The sequence below is a fragment of the Schistocerca cancellata genome, chromosome 10 (assembly GCF_023864275.1).
Source record: "Schistocerca cancellata isolate TAMUIC-IGC-003103 chromosome 10, iqSchCanc2.1, whole genome shotgun sequence".
Lineage (NCBI taxonomy): Eukaryota > Metazoa > Arthropoda > Insecta > Orthoptera > Acrididae > Schistocerca > Schistocerca cancellata.
This window is the reverse complement of record NC_064635.1, coordinates 203229877-203257364: the sequence shown is the minus strand read 5'-3', so window position 1 is coordinate 203257364 and position 27488 is coordinate 203229877. Positions and strand designations below refer to the sequence as shown.

The 27488-nt window shown below is 42.1% G+C and overlaps 1 protein-coding gene and 1 non-coding gene across 2 annotated transcripts in view; both read left to right on the top strand.

Moving 5' to 3' along the window:
• LOC126106265 (uncharacterized) overlaps positions 1-27488 on the top strand; it is a 1253536-nt gene that overhangs the window by 532895 nt on the left and 693153 nt on the right. The window lies entirely within an intron of this gene.
• Trnat-ugu (transfer RNA threonine (anticodon UGU)) lies at positions 2368-2441 on the top strand. Its single transcript has one exon. It is a non-coding gene; the product is annotated as a tRNA-Thr (tRNA).

Sequence of the window (27488 nt, the reverse complement as noted above, 5' to 3'; positions counted from 1 at the left end):
TGTCCCTTATTTCCACAGTACTAAAATTACTCTCCTGTTCTCAAAACTGCAACACACTCGCAATTTCCCGTCCTACACAAGACAGGCTCATCTTGAACCAACATGTCTCCTTTTCGTTAAGAAAACTTTTACACAGGTATCTATTTTTACTGACAGTATACGCATAGACAATATATAATGGTACACCTCGAATACTATTACAATTCAAAGTAACAGCAACTTAGATATCACTTGATGATTCCATGTTGGTACACATAGAGCATAAGATAACAGAAGACACTTAAAAAGTAAACTGAAGAACATATATTAAGTTTTGTGTCACTCCCTAAGACATATCGACTTAGTGAAACACTCATCGGAATACGAAGAGGAGGGCCAAAATGTGTCACAGGTTGTTTGTGAGAACTGAAGCTCATGACTTTCTCGACGTTATGATATCTGTGGAATTCGCTGGAATCCTGCTCGGATGCAAATATCATTCTGTTATGACACAGAACGCTGCTCAGGACTTTTGCTTTTGCAAATGCAGCCCTTCTCTTCAAACTGTTTCTACCAGGCGAAAATGGAGACACTGCTAGATGGTTTGTGGTGAAACTGTGTGCGAAATGCTCGTCTAACAGTTGTTGCGGACTTCCTCTTTGCTCAGTGAAGGACACATCAGGTCTGCAGTGGTGGAGGTGGCGGCGGTACAATGGAACAGAACAATTGCGTTGATACCTAAAAAAGTTTCCAAAGATCATCTATTATCTGGTTAAGGCTTAAAGTGAATACGTAGTACCATTACGTTAATATGAATTTTGGAAAGTGTAGGATTCCTTTCTGCTCACACTGTATAGACTTAAGATATTTTGACATTTATTGCGTTCATATGTAAAATGGTTAGTTAAACCGTGTCCGCTAATTACTTCAATACATTAAACTTGCATATGCATGAAGGCGGCATGCAACAAACATCAGACTGGCATGATGTGTATTACATGCTTGGACATGCAAACAATTATATTTCCTAAGTGACACCACAAAAGACACTGGGGAGCAAAAGTTAAGAACGAAAGTAACCTTCGCGCGATGTGTCACTGCGAAGTAACATAGCACGATGAGACTTGGACCGTACACTGAAAGAACTGATACGCTGTAGTACGGAAGGTAATTGAAAAAAATACGCAATGCGTCAAACAGAAATGACATCTTTCGGGAACCTTCATAAACATTTAAAATACGGTTACCCGGCCATTGACCTTCTAGTGCGAACGCACACGATATGGCCCAACTCGTACGGGACTTGGTAGATTAATCTGCCACGAGTAATGAGTGTGTAGGGCAAAACTCTATTAGGCGCACTACGAATGTAGTGGTGTGGACATGTTGCAGTAAAACTGAAGTGATATCAGGTGTTCCCCAGGGAAGCGTCCTGGGACCTCTGCTGTTCCTGATCTATATAAATGACCTGGGTGACAATCTGAGCAGTTCTCTTAGGTTGTTCGCAGATGATGCTGTAATTTACCGTCTAGTAAGGTCATCCGAAGACCATTATCAGTTGCAAAGCGATTTAGAAAAGATTGCTGTGTGGTGTGGCAGGTGGCAGTTGACGCTAAATAACGAAAAGTGTGAGGTGATCAACACGAGTTCCAAAAGAAATCCGTTGGAATTCGATTACTCCATAAATAGTACAATGCTCAAGGCTGTCAAATTCAACTAAGTACCTGGGCGTTAAAATTACGAACAACTTCAGCTGGAAAGACCACATAGATAATATTGTGGGGAAGTCGAGCCAAAGGTTGCGTTTGATTGGCAGGACACTTATGCAACAAGTCCACTAAAGATACAGCTTACACTACACTCGTTCGTCCTCTGTTAGAATATTGCTGCGCGGTGTGGGATCCTTACCAGGTGGGATTGACGGAGGACATCGAAAGCGTACAAAAAAGGGCAGCTCGTTTTGTATTATCACATAATAGGGGAGAGAGTGTGGCAGATATGATACGCGAGTTGGGATGGAAGTCATTAAAGCAAAGACGTTTTCCGTCGCGGCGAGATCTATTTACGAAATTTCAGTCACCAACTTTCTCTTCCGAATGCGAAAATATTTTGTTGAGCCCAACCTACATAAGTAGGAATGATCATCAAAATAAAATAAGAGAAATCAGAGCTCGAACAGAAAGGTTTAGGTGTTCGTTTTTCCCGCACGCTGTTCGGGAGTGGAATGGTAGAGAGATAGTATGATTGTAGTTCGATGAACCCTCTGGCAAGCACTTAAATGTGAATTGCAGAGTAATCATGTAGATGTAGATGTAGATGTAGATGGAAGGTGGGTCTCACAGGGAGCGTGCAAGGGATGAGTCCCTGCAGTCGCGCTATTCATCTGTGTCCTCGGTGGCTCAGATGGATAGAGCGTCTGCCATGTAAGCAGGAGATCCCGGGTTCGAGTTCCGGTCGGGGAACACATTTTCAACGTGTCCCCAGTGATGTATTCCAACGCCTGTTTCCAGCTAGGGTGTCGATTTAACTATCATTTCATTCTAGAGAAGCTGCACGGTCATCAATGGTATCTGTTCTTTCGGGAACCGATACAGCCTTCATATACAGAAATTTCATCTTTATTCGAAGACGGTAATTACAGTGAAGTCACCGTGATTCATGACGTTCCCCTGGACATTACAAAAGGCGAGACTAGGCTCTTAATAGAGCGTGCGATCACGACGGATGGCAATGCGCGCTCTGCAACGTGCTTTCATGCTGACCACAAGGTTTGCAGAGGGTTCTTGTGATAGATTAGATTAGATTTACTTTCGTTCCAATTGATCCGTAGTGAGGAGGTCCTACAGGATGTGGAACATGTCAGAAAAACAACAATACATGACAAATATTTACAACTAAAACAAATAAGCTGATGTACCATGCCACAGGTCCCAAGTGGAATGATCGTCATTTTTTAATGCACACTATATAAGAGTCATTTTACAAATACTAATGCACTGAATTTAAAATTTAAAAGTTTTTTCATTTATTTATAAGGTAATATACATGTAATACAACTACTATAATACTTATTTACAATGAACACATTACTGCACTGAAATGGTGCAGATGTTAGATTGTACTTACACACACACACATACACACACACATTTACAATGAACACATTATTGCACTGAAATTGTGCAGAAGTTATATATATATGGAAACATTCCACGCGGGAAAAATATATCTAAAAACAAAGATGGTGCAACTCACCAAACGGAAACGTTGGCACGTTGATAGAGACACCAACAAACACAAACACACACACAAAATTCAAGCCTTCGCAACCCAAGGCCGCCTCATCAGGAAAGAGAAAAGGAGAGGGAAAGACGAAAATATGTGGGTTTTAAGGGAGAGGGTAAGGAGTCATTCCAATCCCGGGAGTGGAAAGACTTACCTTAGGGGGGGGGGGGGGGAAGGGACAGGTATACACTCGCACACACACACATACCCATCCACACATATACAGACACAAGCAGACATATGTAAAGGCAAAGAGTTTGGGCAGCGATGTCAGTCCATTCCTCCACCAGAGTCGTTGGCGACTGCTGGTTTGTCGTTAGTCCATGTGGATGTCTGCCCAACATACCCCACTCGTGTCCGATACAATTTAAGTAAGGCGAATGACAGATCATTTCATTCGCCGAATATCCTCCGACTCCAATAGCTCCTCCACCTCCACTGTTTACCGGCCGGGGTGGCCGAGCGGTTCTAGGCACTTCAGTCCGGAACCGCGTGACTACTACGGTCGCAGGTTCGAATCCTGCCTCGGGCATGGATTTGTGTGATGTCCTTAGGTTAGTTAGGTTTAAGTAGTTCTAAGCTCTAGGGGACTGATGACCTCAGATGTTGAGTCCCATAGTGCTCCGAGCCATTTTGAACCTCCACTGTTCGAAGTCTTCGTGCCCTCGACCACCAAACCTCGATCTTCGATAATGCTGGATGGATCCTCATACGACAATAAAGTAATGAGACTGATGTGAAAAAAAATTTTCCTTACCGTTTTAGTTTTAGTCAAGTTTAGTGTTGTCTCCTTCAAAGTAGTTCCCTTCTGATTGCACACTTTTTCCAGCGCTTTTGCTATTGATGGTAACATTTCCAGAACTCATCTTCTGTAATATCCTCCAAGACCCTCGTCACAGCTTTTTGGACATCTTGTGTTGTTTGAAAATGGTGTCCCTTGACCGCCGTTTTGACTCTTCGAAATAGAAAAAAGTCGCACGGAGCCATATCTGGTGAACAAGGTGGCCGTGGTAGTACTGAAATTTGTTTTGAGGGTAAAAATTGCTGTACTGACAGAGCAGTATGGGATGGTGCATTATCGTGATGCAGAATCCAATTATCAGCACTGTTGGTACGGACACGAAGAACTCTTCTACGAAGTCCTTCTAAAAAAATTTTGTAGTAATATTGGTTAACTGTTTGTCCAGGAGGCACCCACTCTTTATGAGCAATTCCCTTGGAATCAAAAAAAAAATGGTTCAAATGGCTCTGAGCACTATGGGACTTAACATCTGTGGTCATCAGTCCACTAGAACTAAGAACTACTTAAACCTAACTAACCTAAGGACCTCACACACATCCATGCCCGAGGCAGGATTAGAACCTGCGACCGTAGCAGTCGCGCGGTTCCGGACTGAGCGCATAGAACCGCTAGACCACCGCGGCCGGCTCCCTTGGAATCAAAGAAGCGCACAAGCATACATTTCACCTTTGACTTTGACATGCGAGCTTTTTTTGGTCTAGGTGGTCCCTTTGAGCTCTTGACATAACCTCCTCTCCAAAAGCTTCTGAAGCTTACCGTAAGTTGTCGTTGCGTTTTCACTCAATTTAACGCAAAAAGAAATGGCATACCGTTGCGCAATATTATGCGGTTCCACTTCCGTGACGAGAGACACGAACACGTATTAACTTATTACAGCACAACTGACGACTGAGCAGTTGCATCGATGTGCCGCTTCGACTAGAAGCAGATTACAGACCAAGGTCAAAGATATTCCGCTTAATCAAGCCTGCAGGATTGCCACATCTTGCAAAGAGAATCAGTCTCATTACTTTATTGTCGCACCTCGTATAGCGAGAGATGGGAGCACGTAATGCGCAGGGCGGGAATATGTAATGCACCCAGAAATATTGTCGAGCATGATCGTTTTGGTGGTCGAAGTGTGAGAGGTATAATCTTGCATGAGATTACTGACACACAAATTTTTGAACATGGTACACTCGAAGGCCAGCGTTATTACGTTAGTGTACTCCTACCTTATGTGGGTCTATTCAGAGGTGCATTCGGCCCGCACTTCATTTTTGTGGAATAAAATGCGCAACCGTCTCGGACACCACAGTTGTAGCAGCTCTGGGTACGAGAGGGTGTTCAGGGAATAGACTGGGATGGCCATTCCTCAGACCTAAATCCGGAAAAGCACTATGTGTAGGATGTGGTATGTCCATATGCACCAACGACCACCCAGAACGAATATTGAAATCTACTCAGGTACTTTATTTTTTAAAATTGTGTAAAAAATATTTATTGTCTTTAATTAAGTCTTCTTCCAGATTCTATGATTGTTTTACATTTTTCGTTTAAGCTTAATCGGAAAATTTAAGTTTAAGGGTGGTAGTCATAAAGTCTCCCCCCTCCCCCCTTAGTAGTAGATGAGACTCAAACAACGGTCGTCTTAATCCACAAATTACGTGACCTTACAACACATGGATATTATATTTCTCTGCGTTGACAGCAACAATGGTCTCAACAATGATTGATTTTCCTTTGGTTCTTTATTGTTTCCTGTTCGGTGGCGCTTAGTGCAGTGCTAGCTGTTGCCAGCATGGAAGCCCATGGAGGAACATGCGTTTCCATCTGTGGTCATAACACACTTTAATAAACAACTATGTCCCGCATTTTGTAATGTGCATGTCAACTACCATAAATTGGGGGACTGAGTGTAGTTATTGTCTTAGAATGAAAGTATAATTTCTGTTCAGCTCATTGCGTATTTCTTTCAGTTATATTCTTCACTATAGTGTAGCAGTTATTTCTACGTATGGTAGAAATTTCATTGAGCTATGTTACTTGGCAGTGACACGTGATGCGAAAGCTATTTCCGTTCTTAACCACCCTCGAAATACCAAACCTTTTTCAGTAACGTATATTACCAACAAGGGGGGAGGGGGTGTACTTTTTGCCTGCCATAAAAAAATTTAGAAAATAAATAAAATTTCTTGAATTACATTAATAACATGCTCTTGAAAGATCTATTGATGCATAATCAGGATCCAGAGCCTGAATATGTCTTATAAAACTGTTTTCAAAAATGCGATTTATATCTTTTACTTACTTCATCATTTAACTTTATTAAGTCTAATTATCTTGAGAAAAAATTGGTAGTAAAAGCCGTTATAGTACTATTGAAGTACACTTTAGTATAATTTAAAAATATTACAGAAACATGAGGTAATATACAAATAGCTTAGCAACATAACATAGCTTTGTTAACAGGATTATTCACACATTCTTCGGAATCCACTTCACGCTTGGAGCATAAAACAGTCGTCTTGCTGTGTTTGCCATGTGTGTTTCTCTTACAATTGTTGCAGATTGTTGTTGTTTTGTTCACTTTGTTGTACTTTTCTGCCTTTGAACAGCTTTCACACACACACAAATGACATCTACTTTTACCTCCATGAGATTCCTTTGCACCGAAGGTCTGCTTGATTTTCCATCTGAGAATAACCTCCATACTTGAAACTACAGGCTTTGGCGGTCCTGCACTATTTGTAGCCCTTTCTTCGCTGTATGGTTTCGTGACCTGTACTCCTACTTCTTGAAGAAAAAGTTGTCGCTTCTTAGGTTTTTTTCTTATTCCAGTCCGGGAAGTTCAACAAAAATAGTGTATAACTATTTACCGATGCTATGTGCACAAGAGTATAGAAAACAGACAGCGGCCACCTTCTTGTAGCCCTGTTAGTTGAGTATTTCCTCACAATTTGATCTACCGTGTCAACGCCACTTTTTTTCTCATTGTAATATAAATTTATAACTATTTTCTACTTAGTGTCAGTAGGTGAACCAATTGCAGCGTCATAATGTTGAGATTATAGAAACAGCAGATTTCTTTTGGGTTTTACATAGGGGATATAAGAAACAATTGTGATTGGAATATTTCCAGTACTAGTGTCACTGAAAGGAAATTTACTAGAATATAATTCTCGTCTTGAGATATCTTTCAGTTCTTAAGGTATGTGTTTCCTATTAGCTTGTAATGTTCCCTCATGAGTTAGCTTGTGGTTCTTCCATAGATATTCGGCCAAATCAGCTGAAGTGTAATGTCTGTCTGTGGTGACATTTCGCCCTGAAGTATGTGTAGGAAGCACCAGGCGTTTGACCACAGCTGCAGCGGGATTTCATTGTTGTCTATCATTACTTCTTTTCCCAGTATAAGGATCCATGCTGATAACACATCTAGTTTTATCGTCTGTGAGCATGCTTATAAGTATGCCGTATTTAACAGGTTTTTCCTTCATGAAGACCTTGAAGCGAAACCTGCCACAGAACAATGACATTTCATCAATAACAGTGTGTATCGCAACAGAATAATATTTTGGCAGTAATTTATTCATTTTATCAAAATTTTCAATCACAGTTGTATCTAACACTGTACTAAGTGCCACTGAACAGGAAACAATAAAGAACCAATAGAAAATGAATCATTGTTGAGACCATTGTTGCTGTCAACCCAAAGAAATATAATATTCATGTGTTGCAAAGTCACATAATGCTATTATTTGTGGAGTAATACAAACGATGTGGGAGTCCCATCTACTATAGGGTGACCAAACGTCCCGGAAAACCGGGATTGTCCCGGTTTTCATCCCTGTGTTCCGGTGTCCCGAAAATTTGTTTCGGGACGCTCAAAAGGCACGGAATTCAATTTTTAAATACATTTCGTGAAACTTTCTCAAATTTTTGGGATTTCGCTATATTAAAGGAAATACAACACAAGAAATTAATATATTTTAGCTTATTTGTCTAAAACCTCCATTGTCGCACACTAGTAATCACAGTATCAGTATTGATACACTCAGGCAATAATTTACTTTGAGCGGTACTTTGGCCAACAAGTAGTAAGTTGTATTATTGCAACAGAGCTATGATACCGTCCGATTGTCGCGCCACTTACTCACACACTCATTTTCAGAACAGTGTAGTAGCTGATGTTTTGTCAGACAAACTGCAATAGTTTTTTCTCATATTAGTGGTATTATTGCTGCAGTACTGTGAAACGCAACGCCGAAACGTGCCTGCAAGTTCAGTGACTGTTATTCCAAGGAATGGAATTTCATTAAGAAAGGTCGTTTTGATTACGAAGCAGAGTGTTCAGTATGTAACAAAGACATGATCAAGAAGGCTGGAGGCAGTGAAAACTACCCTTTTCTCCAAGGACAGTCAATTACAAGTGCTCATGTTAATATTAATTGATTAAAAGTTGAATGGCTGTGAAGTTTTGTAAAACCGTAATACATTTCTTTATTACTGTATTCGTTTATTAAATGTCATTAATTATACAGATAATCTAGATTATATCGATCTTTTGTATCCTCTTATTAGTTATAATAATCGGGTTATCAAAATGTATCCACAAAACATTAATATTTAAAATTAATAAACCTGGGTACACGTGGAATGAGGTGTCCATTGGCACCCGGGTGAATGTGTCCCGGTTTTCACCGAAAATAATTTGGTCACCCTAATCTACTACTAAGGGAGAGGAGGGGGGGGGGGGGGGGAGGGACTTCATCACCACCTACCTTAAACTTAAATTTTCCGATTAATCTTAAACGAAAAATGTAAAACAATCATAGAATATGGAAGAAGGCTTCATTAAAGACAATAATTATTTTTACACAATTTTAAAAAATAAAGTACCTGAGTAGATTTCAATATTTTCAAAAGGGGACCATACGTTTCGCACACCAGTGTAGGTAGGAGTACCGTCATTCACATTCTGTAAGAAAGATCACACAGCGGTGTCATCATTGAGAAATCGCAAATGAATGTTGTTTGTTTGTTAGAAGATCGTGTTATAGCTCGAATCAACATGTGAAATGTCAACCGACACCTGTCTGAATTAGAGACTGACAGGAATGTGGCCAATCAAAAGTCAACACTGCAGTTTTTCCCTCCACCATATTACCAGATGCATTGGTTGGTACCTCATGTCTGTCATGCGAATATGGAATCGATGGGCTCAAGAGCATCATAATGTCATGAAAGATATCAGAGGCTCTATGGAAGTAGCACGTAAGAGATTAGACTTGTTCTTCACTTAGCTACGTAGCGTCACAGAGCCACGTCACATTCCTTCAGTTACAAAATGGGTCTGTGTGCAGCGAGTCAAGCAGCCACATAGACAAAACGATGAGATCTGGAGCACCAAGGACTGTGAGAATGACTGTCATTGTTGTGGGCTATGTCTGGAGCACTAAGGACTGTCAGTTAAACTGCCACTGTTGTGGCTTATGTCTGGAGCACCACATACTGTTAGCAAGGCTGTGAACATGGTGGCTAATTTCTGTAGCGCTACAGACTGTTAGCATGGCTGTGACTGTTGCAACTTACGTCTGAAGCACAACAGTCCATCAGCAAGACTGCCACTGGTGTGGCTTACGTCTGCAGCACCATGAACTGTTAGCATGGCTGCGACTGTTGCAGCATGCCTCTAGAGCACCATGGACTGTCATCATGGCTGTGAGGGTTACACATTACGTCTGGAGCACAGTGGACTGTTAGCACGGCTGCAACTGTTGCAGCTTATGTCGGGGGCACCACAGACTGTTGTAGTTGCAGTTGTTGCGGTTTACATCTGGAGTGCGTAATAAAACAGATTATGGTGGGATAAACGCGCTAACCGATCTTGGATCATATGAAATGACCGATTCCCAGGTCTGAAGTTGCAAATCAGAATGGACTACTAGCCTACAACTTGCATAGGAGAAGAATAAATGGTGAATATTATGAAAACAGTTTATTGAAATTCCACCGTTACTACCTCTGTCTGCAGTAAGTGCTGTAAAAATGTGACCAGCCCCCTAACTTATTAACTTGCTTCAAAATTAATAAATGTACTTTGGGCTTCAAGAGGATCTACATCTACATCTACATCTACATTTATACTCCGCAAGCCACCCAACGGTGTGTGGCGGAGGGCACTTTACGTGCCACTGTCATTACCTCCCTTTTCTGTTCCAGTCGCGTATGGTTCGCGGGAAGAAAGACTGGCTGAAAGCCTCCGTGCGCGCTCGAATCTCTCTAATTTTACATTCGTGATCTCCTCGGGACGTATAAGTAGGGGGAAGCAATATATTCGATACCTCATCCAGAAACGCACCCTCTCGAAACCTGGCGAGCAAGCTACACCGCCTTTAGTGAATTAGCAGTCTAGTTAAAGATCGAACAATTCTCTTCAGTAAATTGATTCCTTAGGATGGATAGGATGTGTGACTGCTGTGTACGGACGCAGGAGGAGCTGGCCACTGTTCGCGAACAGCTGAGCGTGTTGATGGCCGCGGTCAGCCGTCTTCAGGCTGCTGCCTCGGAGTGTAGCGGCAGTGGGGAGTCTGGTGCGTCGCAGGGTACACCCCAGGTGTTACATGCTTCACACACTGTCCCTGCTGTCGAGACATCTTCGCGGGTACCGGGCGCGGTTGGGCCACCCTCTCCCCAAGGGGAGTGGCGGGTTCGGCGGCGTTCGCGGCGCACGAGGCGGAGGGTCAATGTGGAGGCTGGCCGTGTGGCATCGCCCGCTCTGCCTGTGAGTGGACATGTGGCTGCTCCTTCAGCAAGGTCCGAGCAGGCACACGGGGGGAGGGGTTTATTAGTTATTGGGAGCTCCAACGTTAGGCGGGTGATGGAGCCCCTTAGGGAAATAGCGGGAAGGTCGGGGAAGAAGGCCAGTGTTCACTCTGTCTGCTTGCCGGGGGGCCTCATCCGAGATGTGGAGGAGGCCCTACCGGCGGCGATAGAGAGCACTGGGTGCACCCGACTGCAAATTGTTGCTCATGCCGGCACCAATGACTCCTGCCGTCTGGGTTCAGAGGTCATCCTCAGTTCGTACAGGCGGTTGGCGGAATTGGTGAAGGCGGAAAGCCTCGCTCGCGGGGTGGAATCAGAGCTAACAATTTGTAGTATCGTTCCCAGAACCGATCGCGGTCCTCTGGTTTGGAGCCGAGTGGAAGGCTTAAACCAGAGACTCAGACGATTCTGCGGAGATCTGGGGTGCAAATTTCTCGACCTCCGCTATCGGGTGGAGAAATGTAGGGTCCCCCTGAATAGGTCAGGCGTGCACTACACGCCGGAAGCGGCTACAAGGGTAGCGGAGTACGTGTGGAGTGCACATGGGGGTTTTTTAGGTTAGAGAATCCCCTCCCTAGGCCCGACAAGACGCCTCCTGAGACGCGGCAAGGTAGGAGTAGGCAAAATGCAACAGGGAATAACAATATTTATGTGCTAATAGTAAACTGCAGGAGCGTCTATAGAAAGGTCCCAGAACTGCTCTCATTAATAAACGGTCACAATGCCCATATAGTACTAGGGACAGAAAGTTGGCTGAAACCAGACGTAAACAGTAATGAAATCCTAAACTCAGATTGGAATGTATACCGTAGAGACAGGCTGAACAGTGAAGGGGGAGGCGTGTTTATAGCGATAAGAAGTGCAATAGTATCGAAGGAAATTGACGGAGATCCGAAATGTGAAATGATTTGGGTGAAGGTCACGGTTAAAGCAGGCTCAGACATGGTAATTGGATGTCTCTATAGGCCCCCTGGCTCAACAGCTGTTGTGGCTGAGCACCTGAAGGATAATTTGGAAAATATTTCGAGTAGATTTCCCCACCATGTTATAGTTCTGGGTGGAGATTTTAATTTGCCAGATATAGACTGGGAGACTCAAACGTTCATAACGGGTGGCAGGGACAAAGAATCCTGTGAAATTTTTTTAAGTGCTTTATCTGAAAACTACCTTGAGCAGTTAAACAGAGAACCGACTCGTGGCGATAACATATTAGACCTTCTGGTGACAAACAGACCCGAACTATTTGAAAAAGTTAACGCAGAACAGGGAATCAGCGATCATAAAGCGGTTACGGCATCGATGATTTCAGCCGTAAATAGGAATATTAAAAAGGGTAGGAAGATTTTTCTGTTTAGAAAAAGTGACAAAAAGCAGATTTCAGAGTACCTGTTGGCTCAACACAAAAGTTTTGTCTCAAGTACAGATAGTGTTGAGGATCAGTGGACAAAGTTCAAAACCGTCGTACATTATGCGTTAGATGAGTATGTGCCAAGCAAGATCGTAAGAGATGGAAAAGAGCCACCGTGGTACAACAACCGAGTAAGAAAACTGCTGCGGAAGCAAAGGGAACTTCACAGCAAACATAAACATAGCCAAAGCCTTGCAGACAAACAAAAATTACGCGAAGCGAAATGTAGTGTGAGGAGGGCTATGCGAGAGGCGTTCAATGAATTCGAAAGTAAAGTTCTATGTACTGACTTGCCAGAAAATCCTAAGAAATTTTGGTCTTATGTCAAAGCGGTAGGTGGATCAAAACAAAATGTCCAGACACTCTGTGACCAAAATGGTACTGAAACAGAGGATGACAGACTAAAGGCCGAAATACTAAATGTCTTTTTCCAAAGTTGTTTCACAGAGGAAGATTGTAGTTCCTCTCTAGATTGTCGCACAGATGACAAAATGGTAGATATCGAAATAGACGACAGAGGGATAGAGAAACAATTAAAATCGCTCAAAAGAGGAAAGGCCTCTGGACCTGATGGGATACCAGTTCAATTTTACACAGAGTACGCGAAGGAACTTGCCCCCCTTCTTGCAGCGGTGTACCGTAGGTCTCTAGAAGAGCGTAGCGTTCCAAAGGATTGGAAAAGGGCACAGGTCATCCCCGTTTTCAAGAAGGGACGTCGAACAGATGTGCAGAACTATAGACCTATATCCCTAACGTCGATCAGTTGCAGAATTTTGGAACACGTATTGTGTTCGAGTATAATGACTTTTCTGGAGACTAGAAATCTACTCTGTAGGAATCAGCATGGGTTTCGAAAAAGACGGTCATGTGAAACCCAGCTCGCGCTATTCGTCCACGAGACTCAGAGGGCCATAGACACGGGTTCACAGGTAGATGCCGTGTTTCTTGACTTCCGCAAGGCGTTCGATACAGTTCCCCACAGTCGTTTAATGAACAAAGTAAGAGCATATGGACTATCAGACCAATTGTGTGATTGGATTGAGGAGTTCCTAGATAACAGGACGCAGCATGTCATTCTCAATGGAGAGAAGTCTTCCGAAGTAAGAGTGATTTCAGGTGTGCCGCAGGGGAGTGTCATAGGACCGTTGCTATTCACAATATACATAAATGACCTGGTGGATGACATCGGAAGTTCACTGAGGCTTTTTGCAGATGATGCTGTGGTGTACCGAGAGGTTGTAACAATGGAAAATTGTACTGAAATGCAGGAGGATCTGCAGCGAATTGACGCATGGTGCAGGGAATGGCAATTGAATCTCAATTTAGACAAGTGTAATGTGCTGCGAATATACAGAAAGATAGATCCTTTATCATTTAGCTACAATATAGCAGGTCAGCAACTGGAAGCAGTTAATACCATAAATTATCTGGGAGTACGCATTAGGAGTGATTTAAAATGGAATGACCATAGAATGTTGATCGTCGTTAAATCAGATGCCAGACTGAGATTCCGTGAAAGAATCCTAGGGAAATGCAGTCCGAAAACAAAGGAAGTAGGTTACAGTACGCTTGTTCGCCCACTGCTTGAATACTGCTCAGCAGTGTGGGGTCCGTACCAGACAGGGTTGATAGAAGAGATAGAGAAGATCCAACGGAGAGCAGCGCGCTTCGTTACAGGATCATTTAGTAATCGCGAAAGCGTTACGGAGATGATAGATAAACTCCAGTGGAAGACTGCAGGAGAGACGCTCAGTAGCTCGGTACGGGCTTTTATTGAAGTTTCGAGAACATACCTTCACCGAAGAGTCAAGCAGTATATTGCTCCCTCCTACGTATATCTCGCGAAGAGACCATGAGGATAAAATCAGAGAGATTAGAGCCCACACAGAGGCATACCGACAATCCTTCTTTCCACCAACAATACGAGACTGGAATAGAAGGGAGAACCGATAGAGGTACTCAAGGTACCCTCCGCCACACACCGTCAGGTGGCTTGCGGAGTATGGACGTAGATGTAGATGTAGATGTAGATGCAGAGCGCCTCTCTTGCAGTCTGCCACCTGAGTTTGCTAAACATCTCCGTAATGCTATCACGCTTACCAAATAACCCTGTGACGAAACGCGCCTCTCTTCTTTGGATCTTCTCCATCTCCTCCGTCAACCCGATCTGGTACGGATCCCACACTGATGAGCAATACTCAAGTGTAGGTCGAACGAGTGTCTTGTAAGCCACCTCCTTTGTTGATGGACTACATTTTCTGGTAACCGCCTTACCAACAATTAATTTTATATGATCATTCCACTTCAAATCGTTCCGCACGCATACTCCCAGATGTTTTACACAAGTAACTGCTACCAGTGTTTGTTCCGCTATCATATAATCATACTTTCTATGTCTTCGCAATACATGACATTTGTCTATGTTAAGGGTCAGTTGCCACTCCCTGCACCAAGTGCCTATCCGCTGCAGATCTTCCTGCAGTTCGCATGGAACTTCCGACACTATCTACTAGGTCATTTATATATATATATATATATATATATATATATATATATATATATATATATTGTGAGTCGTCTGTTTCGGTTTCCCGATGTACTTTTGCTCACTGCTCTCGGCCTCAACGGCAGTGAAGGCGGCGATGAAGTTCATCAGAACGGCGGAACTGGCGGAAGAGGCAGGCTTTTATATAAAAGCACCAGACTGTAGCGTCTGTTCCCACAGTGGGCGGCTGCAAAAGGCGTCTGTCCCACATGTTAGTGGCGGCCTCACTTATAATTCTAAGCTAAATGCTTGAATTTTTATCATCGAAAGGTTCAACTACCTTTCCCCAAACCAAACTTTAACCTAAGACATGATGGTAAATTTCAAAATGGAAACTACTCCAGGAAGTAACCAATCTTCCATCGCTATTCATGGCGGTGCAACTAGGCCTTTGGATTCTGGAGAGCCTAGAACATCATGTAAGGAAGAGTCGGAGCTTCCGAATACTTCTTCAAAGATAAGACCCAAGAAAAAACATCTACTGGGGACTCTGAATATCAACACACTTTCGAAAGTTGGAAAACTAAAACACCTAACGGACGCTCTCAATCAACGCAACATACTTATATTAGCTCTTCAAGAAACAAGGTATCTGGATGAAAATGCATTTGAATCAGGTGGATACAGGATCTACAAAGGAAAACCAGCCATTAAAAATTCCAATAATACGACTATATTAGGGACCGCATTTATGGTCAAACAGCAACTTACGGAATCAATAACTAATTTTAGCTCCCCATCAGAACGAATTTCATTTCTGACGTTCAAGTCAGGCAATAAACGCTACACTATTATAAATGCACATGCACCTATTAACCAACATAACAGAACAAATGTTGACAAAGTGGAAGATTTCTGGGAAATGCTTGAACACGAAACATCCATATTACCAAAAGAACATATAAAAATTTTAGTGGGAGACTTTAATGCACAAGTTGGCAAAGAAATAAAATTTAAATCAGTAGTTGGAGATTATCCAGCACATCCAAGAACCAACAGAAATGGGGAAAGACTCATAGATTTTTGTAGACAGTTTAATCTAAAATTAATGTCGACATGTTTCAGGAAACTTGCAAGAAAGAAAAAAAAAACGTGGGTATCACCTAATCCAAATCAAGGTGAATATCAGTTGGACCATGTGGCAATAACGACTCGCAACTACAAGGAAATCTTGGATGTCAGAGTGAGGAAGGGCCTAAACATAGACTCAGATCATTATCTGACAGAAATAAAGACCATGTTCCAACCAAACAAACCTAAACCAAAACCAAGAAGATTTCCAAGAGTAAACACTAAATTTCTCCTGCAAAAGCAGGACAAATTCTGTCATATACTAAACACAAGAAAAATGGATAATTGGGAAGAAATTAAAGAAACAATGATAGAGTCAGTTAAAGAAATGGGACAGCCACGAAGAATACCAAAACACAGATGGTGGAATGAGCTGTGTGATGAAGCAATTGACAACCGACTAAAGGCATGGAAAAAATGGAACAGCAATAAGAAACACGAATACTGGGAAGAGTTTAAAGAAGAAAGGAAAAAGACAGCAAAAATCATCAGATCAGTGAAAAGAAAATATGACAAAGACAGATTAGAAGAAATGGATTCTAATTTCAAAAGGAACAACACTAGAGACTTCTATAAGACTTTCAGAGAAGTTTTAACAGGATTCCAGTCACCAAGTTTACATTTTAAAGATAAAAATGGAAAAACGGTTTTAAGCAATAAAGAGAACTGCCAAATCTTAGCTGAATACTTTGAAAATCTATTAAATTGTGAGGAGTCTAATGACAGGTTACAATTTCAAAAACCACAACATGAAAATCCACCGTCTGAACCACCTGCAGTAGAAGAAATAGAAAAGATTATCAAAGCATTGAAGAATAACAAAGCACCAGGGGAGGATGGGATAGTGGCAGAAATGTGGAAACTAGGGGGCTTATCCGCATGTCAGAAAATTCACAAAGTAATTAAAGACATTTGGACAAAAGGAATCATACCCAGTGACTGGAAACAAGCATTGATCCGCCCTCTCCATAAAAAAGGAGATAAAACAGACACCAACAACTACAGGGGCATATCCTTGTTACCAGTGACATACAAAATACTTTCTAAAGCACTTTTAAACAGAATAGAGGAACAAGCGGGACCTAATATAGGAGATTATCAAGCAGGATTTAGAAAAGGTAGATCATGTGCAGAACAGATTCTTAATTTAAAAACAATTTTGAGAGTGAGAGCTATACAAAATAAAAATACGGTAGTTACTTTCGTAGACTTCAAGAAGGCCTACGACTCAGTTGACAGACAAACACTATTCCAGATACTTTATGAATCAGGGATAGATGAAAACACCAGAAGACTTGTTGAACAAACGCTCACAGATACAACATCAAGAATTAAGTTTCAAGGCGAAATTTCTGAACCATTTAAAATCAAAACAGGAGTTCGACAAGGTGACGGACTGTCCCCAATTCTCTTTAACTTGGTTTTAGATAAAGTAGTAAAAACATGGGAAAACGCATTAAAAAACAGAGGCACAAAGGGTATAAGCATGGGCCAAGGAAAGAACAAATTTGAAGTAAAATGTTTAGCCTTTGCGGATGATATGGCATTGATAACAGAAAACCGAACAGACGCAACAGTTATGCTTGATATGTTACACGAGATTGCTGAAAAGACTGGGCTAAAAATATCCTACGAAAAAACCGAGTATATAGAACACAAACATAATACAGAAAAGTTTATGAAAACAAAGTATGGAAAAATTAAAAGAGTTGATAGATTCAAATACCTGGGGGAGTGGATCCAAGCCAATGGACTGGATAACACAACAAATAAAGAAAGAATAAAAAAGTTGGAATTTGCATATAAATTAACACAAAACTACTACAATAAGAAATCAATATCCATACAAGCAAAGATTAAACATTATAATTCAGTTATTAGGACACAAGCAACATATGGATCAGAGTGCCTAACATTGAATAAGAAAGGCGAATTAAGAGAACTAGAAAAAAGAGAGAGAAAAATATTAAGAAAAATTCTAGGTCCTGAGAAAAACAAGGAAAGCAGGTGGATTAAAAGGAGAAATGAAGACCTATACAAAAATACAGAAAAGATCATAGATACAATGAGGAAGAGACGGCTAAAATTTTATGGACATTTAAAAAGAATGGAAGAAACACGAATTACAAAGAAAATTTTTAATTACGTTAGTAAGCTGAAAAACACCGTAGGATGGATAGAAGCAGTAAAGAAAGACGCCAACAAAATAGGTGTTACAGAAGAAATAATACGTGACAGGAATAACTTAAGGCTACTTATAGAAAACGCAAACTATGAAGAAGATGCGCCAAAACCTCGACCCAAGAGAGTGTGGACAGATGAGCAGAGTCGAGCAGTTGGCGAGAAAATGAAGAAGTACTGGGAAGAACGGAAGAAAAAGAAACACCAGAAGTCTTAAGTTGTATGCGGTCCATAGCTGGCCAAATTCATAATTAAAATATATATATATATATTGTGAAAAGCAATGGTCCCATAACACTCCCCAGTGGCATGCCAGAGGTTAATTTAACGCCTGTAGACGTCTCTCCATTGATAACAACGTGCTGTGTTCTGTTTGCTAAAAACTCCTCAATCCAGCCACCCAGCTGGTCTGATATTCCGTAGGCTCTTACTTTGTTTATCAGGCGACAGCGCGGAACTGTATCGAACGCCTTCCGGAAGTCAAGGAACATAGCATCTACCTGGGAGCCTGTATCTCATAAAGCGAATTGGGTCAATGGTGGCCAAGCAACTGGCTCGTCACAATACGCCAGTCACTACTCTTGATGAACTGTGGTATCGTGATGGTGATGGTCAGAAGCACCACAGACTGTTAGAAGCTGCAGTTGTTGCACCTCGTGTCTGGAGCACCACGGCCTGTCAGCATGGCTTCCTTTAAGGAGGCAGCAGAGCTACGCTTGAGGAAAACAGTGGATACAGGAGGGTATATCTTAGGGTGAATGTGGCTCTGCACACGAGGTGTGCAGACTCTTAGTCTCTCAGTGTCGAGATGGTGTGGGGTGCCACTGGGTGCAGAACACAATCACTTCTGGTTCACATAACCTATAATTTTGATAGCAGCTGTAATATTTCTGTTGTATACAGGTCAGCTGTGCTGTACTTTCCATATTCGAATTCTCTATTACGTTATCTTTCAGAAAGGCTACAGAAGGTTACATGATGCCTGTACTATCCTGATTTACTTCGATACTGGCGCTCTTCGATTGTTGCCCTGGCAGTATGTTCTTCGGATCTGTCACCATCAAAAACATTTACTTGTGGTTTGCCGAGATACAGACATGCTACCACTCACTTCCACTGTGATGGCTGAACTCTGCGCCTTACGTCTGGATCACCATGGCCTGTCAGCATGATGAATTGACGTACCCGTATCCGTCATCGTAGTTTAGTTCGACTGGATAACGAGATAGGTTAGAGCTTTGCTGCCAGAGGTGTGCTAGATTTTATCATAGTTACTCACATTTAATTACGTGTCCTTCCGTCTATATAGACGACTCGCAGTAAGAAAATAATTATTCGTTAGCCTTGCTAATGTTCCTGTTTTAATGTCTAACAGTGTTCGTAAATTGACAGGTACTGGGTGAGATTTAGTCTGCCTTGTGTCGCATTCTGATTTATCTATTGGTGAGGCTCTAAGGCCACTGAGCTCCGGTAGCCGGCAGTAAACAGACGAGAAACACGTCTGTCCACGTGCACCGGGGGAACAACCACATCCAGACGCGAATCCTTCGGCCAGAAGAGAATCGGCGAGGTGCCCCGGAAGTCCGCCTCGCCCCTCTGCCACTCGTTCGTTAGGACTCTGACGTCCTCCCTCGGCCTTTCCTGCCTCTTTTTCCGCCGCTCGCCGGCCGGGACTTCCCCGTGCCCAGGGGTGCCATTAGCGGAGCATTGTTTCGGCGGCCCGCCACCTGTGGCGCTGCCGGCGCCGGAACTCCCCTCTCGGGCCGGGCGGGCCCTGCCCCGGGGTGGCAGCAGGCCTCCCAGTGGAGTGGTCGGGGGCGGAAAAGCGTGGCGGGGGCGGGGGGAATTGGTTCCGTGCCTAGCGCCCCCGAGTCGGCAGCTGGGCGGTGATGGAGCGCTTCGATTGTCGATGACAGGTGGCGAGATTGGCGGTCTAGAGCCTGGGGCAGACCAAGAAACGCGCGCCGCCCACGCGTTTTCTCCTGCTGCGCGGCCTCGTGGCTCACTCCTCTGCACGTCTTTTCTCTAAAAACGGCGTAAAAACTATGGTCTAGTCCAGCGATATGCAACCCGGGGTACACTTACTCTCACAGGTGCGTGAAAACTTCACAGGGGCCACGTAAAAATTAAAACGCACATAGAGTCAGTATAATACGTTTTCTAATCATCACACATAACGAAAAATATTTCAGCCAGAGAGCTGTGAATTGCACTCTCTCCAACAATTCATTTTGCTTATTCTACCGGTCAGCCTAGCAATGATACACTACTGGCCATTAAAACTGCTACACCAAAAAGAAATGCAGAAGATAAACGGCTATTCATTGGACAAATATATTATACTAGAACTGACATGTGATTACATTTTCACGCAATTTGGGTGGATAGTTCCTGAGAAATCAGTACCCGGAACAACCACCTCTGGCCGTAATAACGGCCTTGATACGCCTGGGCATTGAGTCAAACAGAGCTTGGATGGCGTGTACAGGTACAGCTGCCCATGCAGCTTCAATACGATACCACAGTTCATCAAGAGTAGTGACTGGCGTATTGTGACGAGCCAGTTGCTCGAGCACCATTGACCAGACGTTTTCAGGTGGTGAGAGATCTGGAGAATGTGCTGGCCAAGGCAGCAGTCGAACATTTTCTGTATCCAGGAAGGCCCGTAAATGACCTGCAATATGCGGTCGTGCATTATCCTGCTGAAATGTAGGGTTTCGTACGGATCCAATGAAGGGTAGAGCCGCGGGTCGTAACACATCTGAAATGTAACGTCCACTGTTCAAAGCGCCGTCAATGCAAACAATAGGCGACCGAGACGTGTAACCAATGGCACCCCGTACCATCACGCCGGATGATACGTCAGTATTATGATGACGAATACACGCTTCCAATGTGCGTTCACCGCGATGTCGCCAAACACGGATGCGACCATCACGATGCTGTAAACAGAACCTGGATTCATCCGAAAAAATGACGTTTTGCCACTCGTGCACCCAGGTTCGTCATTGAGTACACCATCACGCTTCTGTCTGTGATGCAGCGTCAAGGGTAACCGCAGCTATAACCCCTGCTGCTGCAAACGTCGTCGGACTGTTCGTGCAGATGGTTGTTGTCTTTCAAACAACCCCACCTGTTGACTCAGGGATCGAGACGTGGCTGCACGATCCGTTACAGCCATGAGTGTAAGATGCCTGTCATCTCGACTGCTAGTGATACGAGGCCGTTGGGATCAAGCACGGCGTTGCGTATTACCCTCCTGAACCCACCGATTCCATATTCTGATAACAGTCATTGGATCTCGACCACCGCGAGCAGCAATGTCGCGATACGATAAACCGCAATCGCGATAGGCTACAATCCGACCTTTATCAAAGTCGGAAACGTGATGGTACGCATTTCTCCTCCTTACACGAGGCATCACAACAACGTTTCACTAGGCAACACCGGTCAACTACTGTTTGTGTATGAGAAATCGGTTGGAAACTTTCCTCATGTCAGCACGTTGTAGGTGTCGCCACTGGCGCCAACCTTGTGTGAATGCTGTGAAACGTTAACCATTTGCATATCACAGCATCTTCTTCCTTCGGTTAAATTTCGCGTCTGTAGCACGTCATCTTCGTGGTGTAGCAATTTTAATGGCCAGTAGTGTATGTTACAGCTGCGCTCACTAGCCATTTGTATTGTTTGTTTTAAACGCCAGAAACAACAAAAGTGTCTCTTAATGTACGTTTCCGACTGATTATGACCTCTCAGTACTCATGCGGAGAACACGAGAAGTGCCATCGTCCAGTTTCCCAGAAGACCCGCTCAGTGGAAATCAAAATAATCGAATACGTATCTCTGCTTATCTGTAGATATTCGACCATTTTTGAAAAAGAGATCAAAGATTTCAAGGTATTTTATGTGTCTATTACCGACATATATCCTCAGACGATGTGGTGGCTTAGTGGCTAGTGGTCTGTGAACTGATTTTCACATTATCAGCGTTACATTTCTTTTTATTATTGTGGTAGTGAACCACAAATGTTTACTTTTGTTATAAAATCGATAAACTCTTTATAAGAAGAAAACGTCAGACCAATGAAACAAGTGATAGTAGCTATAGTGTTGAACCATCCACCAGTGACAAGTACACCACATGTTCCACCATGGCTTATTGGTAAAAATACTGTTGAAACAAGTCGAGATAACGCGATAAATTTGAAAGACAAATGGTACAATGGCTCTAACACTAAATACGTGTTTGTATCAATATGTGTGATCCACCTCTTTACTCTTCATTATCTGCAACTTAACTCTGGAACCATTCCTGCTTCGCAAACTATGGAACCATTCCTCTTCACAGTCACTTGGTAACCAGTCACAGCGATTGTAGAGACCAGTCAGTCGAATTCTTCAGGCACAAAGCAGAAAATTTAGATAAAAGTTCAAACATAATACACATATTTCCAAGACCAATAAAGGTGATACTGGAGACATCCTATGATTTAGCACTGCTAGTTGCAAAAAATAAATGCTGGAATAAACGACATTCCATCTGAGGAGACGATGACTGACATTTTAGAGGATATTATTTTTTATTTTTGACTCAGTCAGATTTTATGATACAATCAGAACAGGTTTCCACCTTCGAACGGCATCTTCAGATGCGGTGAGCGGTGGTTCATGAATAAGCGTTCATACGTTGTCAAATAATGGCTGAAATTGACTATGAGTGTATCATAAAAAAGTGATTGAGTGAAAAGTTAAAAAAAAGACATTATAAAATAGATTACCTTACACCGCAGTTTAATATATTCTTATTATCAGTTCTTTGTTTATAGTTGATCAAATGCTACACACTAAGACCGCTAAAGTGAACAAAATAATTCCGAATTCTGACAACAGTGTAGAGCGTAGAATTCATCATATGGACCGAAATATTGGATAATATTACAATGGACGAAAGATTTGCGACTTGTCTCGATGAATTGGTGTGTGTCTGTCTGAGATGCTGTATACGGTAGCCTATATGTTCGGTATTTTGACTTTAAAGAAGGTGCTATTGCTGATGAAATTCTAGTACGTAAACAATTACTAGGACATAAAACGCTACAGATATTTTTTAATATTCTTGATAACTTTATAAGTTTACAATTAAATTTCTCGTGGTACTTGTATGTGGGGTCCTCCACAGACGTTGCTGCTTCAATGACAGGTAAAAAAAGCGAACTTATTGCTCATAAAAATTTGGCTTCATTACATTTGGTAGCAAAAATAGTAACTCCTGATCTACACGAAACTCAAAGTGTGTGAGGAGCTGGGGAAACTACACATACACAATTGCTCAATTGTTTTGCACACCGAGGTATGCTGGTGATCACGTGGATGCATATTGACTCGTCTTTTTTAACTGAAAAATGAGGTAAAATATTTGCTTACAAAACAGAAATCCGATCTGGTGAAGCGTTTTGAAGACTGGATGCGTCAGTCAGCTTATTTGACGGATATATTCAACAAATTTAACGAGCTCAGTCTTTACTTCCAAGGTTTTGACAGAAATATTTCTAAGGCTCGTGAGAAAGGAAAGAGGATTTATAAGATAATTTTATTTTGGATTGATTGCATTAATAACGGGAATACTGATATTTATCCAACCGTGTTGCAACATAGTGGAGAAAATAAAGCTATTATTTCTGGTGTACTTTTGAAAAGATCAGACTCTGCCTAGGCCAACAAAAACGCAGGTTACAGTTTTGAAAATACTTTCCACAAACAGAGAAGGATGATAATACACAACAATGGAATACAAATCCATTTTGCAACATCGCCATCGATTCCTCTGGTCTTCCCGTAACATTAAAAGAGAGTCTTTTTTAAAAATTTCGGTTGACTTTACTGAAAATAAAAATCGAAAATACGCCAATTTGTGATTTCTGGTGTTATGTACGCAAAGAAAACACTGAACAGTACACACCTTCTTCCATTCCCCTCTACTTATTCGTGTGAGCAGGTTTCTCTACATTGACAGCGATCACAACGAGACACAGAAATCGCTGGGATTCAGAATGCCATTCATACTCGCATTAGCGAACATTCAGCCACGAATAAAGGAGCTGGTGTCCAGAACAGAAGCTCAGCTATTTCATTAAGAAGTCAGAAATATGCACAAATTCTATAATTTATTGTGTGTTTATGCTAGCTGGAACGTAATTCCTGTATTTATCTCATACGTTTATAGCATAATCCTCCTTCCTGTGGTATTTAATGAGTTACAAATTTTGTAGTCTAGATATGACTAATTTGAATTAAGGATAATTCTAGGGCATGTCTAGGGCTTACGTATAGAGGTACATACTGGAAAGGAAACATGTCCTTGGAGGTAAGTGAAGGAGAAATGTTGAAGACCTCTGATCTAGTCGATGGTACTAGTGCATATGGGAAATGACTTATATGGTAGCCAAAAGTCTTTAAATTGCACAGAATTGTTAAAAAATAAAAATACTGTTCAAGATGGACGATTATATTGACTCTTCCATATTTCTACTGAGACAGCAATACACAATTTCACTGTCCACATAATAGAGTCTTTAAATAGTAAAATTTCACCAGTAGGAATATTCTGTGACTTATCCAAAGCATTTGATTGTGTGAACTATGACATTATGTTAGAGAAATTACCATTCTATTGTGTAAATGGAACAGCATATCAGTGGTTTAAGTCATATCTATAGAACAGGAAGCAAAAAGTCTCTTTATATGCTTCAAGTGATTCAAAGTAGTTTGCCTCTTCATCTAACTGGGGTGAAATTACATTAGGTGTTCCACAAGGTTCGATCATGGGTCCCCTCCTGTTCTTGATATATGTGAACGACCTCACTTCTTATGTGAAACAAGATGCTCAACTGACACTGTTTGCTGATGATACAAGCATAATTATTCATCCATTAAAAGAAAGTCCGATAGAAAACGATACAAATAAGGTCTTTGGAAAAGTTATTAATTGGTTTTCTGCGAATGGGCTTGCCCTGAACTTTGAAAAAACACAGTACATCCAATTTTCTGCTGCAAAAAGTATAATTCCTTCAATAAGCATAACACATCAAAAGAAGTCAGTAGCCAGGGTAGAGCATACTAAGTTTTTGTGTGTACATATAGATGAGAATGGAAAATTCATATTTTGAATCTCCTAAAGCGACTGGGTACAGCAACTTTTGCAATCAGAATAATTGCCAATTTTGAGGATGCAGAAATTAGTAAGCTAACACACTTCGCATACTTCCACTCTCTGATGTCATACGGAATAATATTCTGGGGCAACTCAACGCTTAGGCAAAAGGTATTCACTGCTCAAAAGAAAGTAGTTAGAATAATGTGTGGGGTTCATAGTCGCACATCTTGTAGGCATCTGTTTAAAAGGTTAGGAATTCTTATAACTGCTTCACAGTACATTTACTCAGTAATGAAATTTTTTCTCAACAACATGGATCAGTTTAAAATCAACAGCGACATTCATGATTACAATACCAGAAAAAAGAAAGACCTACACTATCCTTTACTTAACCTATCTTTGGCACAGAAAGGGGTAAAATATGCTGCTATAACACTTTTTGATAAACTACCAGATCAAATAAAATGTCTGACAGACAGCAGTAATAGTTTCAAAAACAAATTGAAATCGTACCTCCTTGACAACTCCTTCTATGCCATAGATGAATTCTTGAATATGAGTAAATAAATCTGGAGATGTAATATATGCATTTTGTGCCATTTAAGGGAATGGGATAGATAATAGAAATATGTAGGTATATCACTATAATGTAAAACAAAACTTGTTTCCTGTGCGCATTTCTTGTGCATTTGACACGTTCCATATCATAACGGTTTTTCCGTGCTATTGATCAATGGAACACGCAACTAACTAACTCCCTTTTCATTCACTTATTACTCGTATCTGTAATAGAATCAGTACACTGGAAGATACTATAGGCCGTGATCGCTTTTCAGATGTAAGGAACAACGCGAGCTATCGGGGGGGGGGGGGGGGGCTTATGTGCGCTGCTATCGGTATATTGCTTGAAGCGTCACGTACGTGGCGTCTGTGATGCATGTGGGTGCTTTTGATTATATGTTTCAGTTGTATATCTCGTTCATCTGTTTGTTAATTTGTTTAGTTCTTATCTGTGGTGATCTGAATGGCGTTTTTACTGCACCTATGTAGGTCTAGTGCAAATAGGATCCATTGTGGGAAGGAATAGCTTGGACCATGCAGTGAACCAAACCTATTCATGTATTCATCTTAGCAATGTTATTGGCTGATAGCATCGGTAAGCACATTAATTTTTCCTGTGAAGTTTATTATATTCAACACTCGCGTAAACTACACACATCAAAAAAAGTTTTTTATCAGCTCGGTTCTGAAAGTTTCGAAACCTGTACAGCAAATTGGAATAGATATCAACATAAACATCATTTCCGCACTTTTTATTGCATGTTGTGCCACCATACAGCGAGACCTTCAGAGGTGGAGGTCCCACACACCGGTACCTCTAGTACGCAGTAGCACGTTCTCTTGCACTGATGCATGCCTGTATTCGTCGTGGCATACTATCCACAAGTTCATCAAGGCACTGTTGATCCACATTGTCCCACTCCTCAACGGCGATTCGGTGTAGATCCATCAGAGTGTTTGGTGGGTCACGTAGTTCATAAACAGCCATTTTCAATATCCCAGGCATGGTCGATAGGGTTCATGCCTGGAGAACATGCTGGCCACTCTAGTCGAGCGATGTCGTTAACCTGAAGGAAGTCATTCACAAGATGTGCACGACGGGGCGCGAACTGTTGTCCATGAAGACAAATGCCTCGCCAATATGCTGTCAATGTGGTTGCACTATCGCTTGGAGGATGGCATTCACGTATCGTACAGCCGTTACGGCGCCTTCCATGACCACCAGCGGCGTACGTCGGACCCACATAATGACACCCCAAAACAGCAGGGAATCTCCACCTTGCTGCACTCGCTATACAGCATGTCTAAGCCGTTCAGCGTGACCGGGTTGCCTCCAAACACGTCCCTGACGATTGTCTGGTTGACGGCATATGCGAGACTCATCGGTGAGGATAACGTGATGCCAATCCTGAGCGGTCCATTCGGGATGTTGTTGCATGGTGTCATGGTTGCAAAGATGGACCTCGCCATGGAAGTCGGGAGTGAAATTGCGCGTCATACAACCTATTGGGCACGATTTGAAAACACGACGTCGTGTGGCTGCACGAAAAGCATTATTCAACGTAATGGCGCTGCTGTTAGTGTTCCTCCGAGCCATAATGTCTAGGTAGCGGCTTTCCACTGCAGTAGTAGCCCTTGGACGGCCGAGCGAGGCATGTTCATGTGTCTCCTACATGTCCGAACAACATCGCTTAGGTTC